We start from the raw sequence: 4855 nt of genomic DNA, 5'->3' as shown, positions 1-4855 counted from the left end.
TATTGTTTTAGTGATGGAGACCACAAGAAAACATTTTTTCTCATATCTTGGAATTAGGAATCCCACATTGTACTTTGCTGGTGGCAAAAATAAGATTTCAACTTCTGAACATTCTGACGTAAATCATGTTTCTTTTTTCACGCTATGTGTTTAGAAGGCTTTGAGATAAAAATGTGATCTATATGTAGGACGTGAACGGAATTTCATAAACTGTCTTTTGTGCATCTCATCATATTACATCTTAATTTTCTATCCTGCTATTTTCTATCCTACTGTAACCCTGTCTCATATTCCTTATTTAATTTAACTTTATCTTGTCCTGCAGACATAGCCTCTTTTAAAACTTTCTAAAATATAACAGGTTATATCCATTACATTTAATTAAAGACATTCAACAAAGGAAATTCTGTGGGAAAGTTCAAGATTGAGCAATTTTTAAGAATATTTAAATGTGGTTACTGGAGTCAAGCAGACCCTGTGTTGCAGCTTCAGGAGCTTAGCTGGTCTCTGGTCCTCAGCTTGGCCCTATGGACCCGGCTGGACACTCCCCCGAGAACAGTGGGGAGCCTGGTGCCCAGTGTTCCTGGGACTGATGCAAATCATTGAGGAGGTGGCTGGCTGGGCCTGCAGGCACACAGGTGCCAGCCAAGGCTGGGTGGAGCTTACCCAAATAATTTTTAACATCAACCCCCTGGAGAATCTGAAGGTATACATCATCGGTCCGCCTCCTTGGTGGTCTTTATGATCGTTGTGGGCACCATGGCATAGCTTTCCGAACCCTGGACTGTTTCTTCAAAATCATGGAGATTAAGTCACCAGAAATGGCAGAAGATCGGAATACTTTTCTGCTGTGGTTTAATGATTTGGACTTGCATGCATCAGAAAACGAAACATTAAGGCATCTCAAAAATGACACCAAAACTTCGGGAAGCATAATGACCATGCAGACCAGAGCATCCACTGGGTCTTCCCAGGCCCTGGAGGATTCAGGCCCAGTTAACATCTCAGTCAAAATCATCCTAACCCTGGACCCACTCAAATTATTTGGAGGGTACTCTCATGGCATCATTCATCTGTATTCAATCATTTTAGGTCATCAGATTGGACTTTGAGACAGAGAAGCCCACGAAGGGATAAATATTACCTTTACTCTGCCTGCAACTTGAACATCAGATAGTTGTGCTCTTGATGGTCCCCATGAGCAGATGGTGTTCACAGCATGCATGACCGTCAGGGACACCCTGGGTGTGTTCCCCTTCACTGTGCAGCCACCGCACTGTGTTTCTGACACACAGCGATGCTACACTATGGTGCAAGATCTTTGGAACTGATAGAAAGGCCAGCACAATACGCTCAAGGTTACAGTCTTTTCCGGTGTTAGAAAAGGCCCATTGAAAAAGGCTATCACGTTTTTAATCCCAAGCATACAGTTATTGCTCCAGATGATGACTGTTCATTGATGAATTTGCATCTTATGCATACCAGTTACTTCCTCTTCATGATGGTGATAATAGTGTTTTGCTATACTGTTATCAAAGGCAGACCCAACAAATTGTGTCAGAGCAATCCTAAATATTGTCCTGAGAAGACAGCTTCGGCTGAAACCTAATCCCACAGCTTCTTGTTTTCTGAGAGAGACTGAGAGAACCATAATCCTTGCCTGTTGAACCCAGCTTGGGTCTGGGCACTCTGTAATACATTATCTTGCAATGTTGGGTTATTCCAGCGCAAGACATTTCAAGTGCCTGTAACTTACTTGCATTTATTTATTTATTTATTTTTGAGACGGAGTCTCACTCTGTCTCCCAGGTTGGAGTGCAGTGGCGTGATCACAGATTATTGCAACTTCTGCCTCCCGGGTTCAAGCCATTCTCCTGCCTCAGTCTCCTGAGTAGCTGAGATTACTGGTGTGTGCCGCCATACCTGGCTATTTTTTTTTTTTTTTATTTTTAGTGGAGACGGGGTTTCACCATGTTGGTCAGGCTTGTCTCGAACTCCTGTCCTCGTGATCCACCCGCCTCGGCCTCCCAAAGTGCTGGGATTATAGACATGAGCCACCGCGCCTAGCCTATTTGTGCATATTTATAAAAATCGACTTGGAAGTTGGTCCAGTGATTCAAACGCTTTGCACTGGGTGCAACCAGAATCTCCCACCTCGCCTCTGGACTCGGGGACCTGGTGGGATACTTCCACATAGCACTAGAAAGGATTTGTGGATTTTGCCGTGTTGAGCAAGTCATGATGTTTCTACCAAGGCCAAAGACACGTTTCATTGCTGGTGGAATTAAGGTTTGGTTTGGGTTTTGTTTTAGCCCAAATATGTACAGACTGTTTGAAACAGCTTGTGCCTTTGGGTATGATATTGCATTTCTAAAATCATCAATCCATTTTGTGGATTTTACATGTCTATGACTTAGTAATTATAGTAAAAATAATACCTTTTTTTCCCATTTTGCTTGCAGAAAAAAACCTAAGTTTTTTTCTTTTTGAAGAAAAAATAGTTGCATTTTAAAACAAAAAATGTTATATCAACAATTTAAAATGTAAAAAAGGAAAGAGCAACATCAAGTAAGTAGAAATAAACGTAAATCCAAAAGGACACTCACATTTATGGACAAATTCATTCCAAACTCACTATTTTTTAAAACACTTCCATGTTTAGATCGGGGCTTGATGAGCCAAATCTAAATAAAGTTTTATTGGAACACAGCTACATTCTTTCATTTACACATTATCTGTGGCTGCTTTTTGCCTATGGTGGCAGAATTAAAGACTTGTACAGAGACCACATGTCCTGCAAATCCCAACATTTACTATCTGTACCATTACAGAAAGTTTGCTGATACCTGCTCTAGATGATTGTGTTAAATCTGCTCAGTTATTTTCAAGCAGTGTTGCACATGTGTGGTGCCACCTACAGTGAGTCCAAGCCCAAGCTGGAAATGTGTTATAGTGTCTGCTAAAGACATTTCTAACTCTGGTTTCTTCATCAGTATTAATTACAACACAGTCCTCTGAGTTCAAAAATACTTGCACATCAGGGATAGTTATACGTTAGAGATTGTGAGCAAACATAACTCACATGCCTATTTTCGTGGGGTAAATAGTCAAAAAATATATGATAAATTTTGTTATATAACAAAACAAAGTACATATACATGGCGAAAATGTCCAATTTTGCTAATAGATTCATACATTATATAGTTCATATATTTACGATACTTTTCTATTTTTTTTAAGTAAATTAAGTTTGTCAAGAGGCCAGAATGATTGAGTAGAAACAAAATAAACAACCTCTCTTCTGATCAGCTTAGTCCAACTACATATCTCACAAAAGCAAAGCCATCTTTTTCCACAAATATCACATGTGTCTGTCTGCCTGTTTGGGAAAGGCCTATGAAACCTAAGGGGAGTTATTATGTTACTGATGAAAAGCTCCAATCTGTAACTCATATGTGCATTTCGATATATAGTATCTGCTTATTTTCATTAAATTGCATTAAATGCTTCAATATGTAACACAGTCATCTTCCTTAAGAAGCATATACTTGTGGAATTCTTTGTGGTATCCCTGGGAATCCCTTTACCGTGTATCCATGGCATTCTGCCTTTACTGGGCTCATTTCTTCCTACTCCCTGGAATATACAATGGCCTCATTGTAACTTAATTGCCTCTGTGAAAGTCCTGTCTCCAAGTGTAGTCAAATTCTGAGGCATGAGAAGTCAGAAGTTAAATGCATAAATATATATATATACACACACATATATATATATTTTAGGGGACACAATACAGCAGTCCATAACTAAGATGTAACTTAAACATTCAAAAATCTTTGGATAGTTAAAGTTAGCAGCTAAAATGTAAAACTAAATATGCAGATCAAATATAAAAGGCAAAATAAAACTTTCTAAAATATCCAGTTTAGTCAGGTTTCAAGATTTCTAGCTGACTAGTTTAACTAGACTAATAATTTTTTTCTGAAAAATTTCCAAAACTAATAAAGAATCCAATATTTAAAAATGATTTCTTATATTTTGAAATTTTTTAAAAAATGGAATTTCTAAAACCTACCAAATGTGTGGCACTTGTGTGCATATACAATGGCCTTTTAAAATATCATGTTGTATTATTTAAGTAATTCTTTTCTTTTCCCATATTCAGAGAAGTATTCATTCTTTGCATAATCCATAACCAGTCACAATTACTTGAGCTATTTTCATGTCAATGATTATTCTCTTCAATATACAACTCAAAGAAAAGGAAACACGTTCTTTAAAAGTTAAAATTTACTCTTAAGAATTAGGAACATTTTTGAGGACAGAATAAAAGGAGTAGTGAAATTTTCCTCCCAAATGTCTCTACTATTTATAGGGGGAGGTTAGGGGCAGTAAAATTATAAAGTTTAATTTTTTAAATGATTTCTTTGACCTATATTAAATTGGAAAAAACACCTGAGGATAAAAATTTAGGCTGCTTTCTGCCATGTGATTTCTTTTTTTAGGATAAGTTTGGTAACAAGAAAGAATGAACGATTAACACAGCATATCTGAGTGAATGAGTTTGGTGGTGGTGGACATGGCTGAGAGTTTGGTTAAGAGTTTGTTGAGGAATATCTGTTGGTGGATTAGAGGATGGAAGGCAGGATGAACGGAGGAAATGAGAAAAGTTCGAAATGGGACATTAAACAAAACATCTACTTAAATGTATTAATTCAGACTAGCTCTTTAACACATACTGCACAGAAGCACAAACCCTTTTACTGATCTATATCTTGTGTTTTAGGTTTTCAAAAACTCTCCTCCCATTGATACTGTCTAAATGAATCATTACAAATAAAGTCAAATACATTAAAAT

General features: G+C 37.5%; 1 pseudogene; it reads left to right on the top strand.

Moving 5' to 3' along the window:
• The first annotated feature begins 592 nt into the window (after window positions 1-592).
• On the top strand, window positions 593-1609 carry LOC102138518 (transmembrane protein 248 pseudogene; annotated as a pseudogene).
• The last annotated feature ends 3246 nt before the right edge of the window (window positions 1610-4855 follow it).

The sequence above is a fragment of the Macaca fascicularis genome, chromosome 5, assembly GCF_037993035.2.
Source record: "Macaca fascicularis isolate 582-1 chromosome 5, T2T-MFA8v1.1".
Taxonomy (NCBI): Eukaryota; Metazoa; Chordata; class Mammalia; order Primates; family Cercopithecidae; genus Macaca; species Macaca fascicularis.
This window is presented reverse-complemented; position numbering and strand designations above follow the sequence as displayed.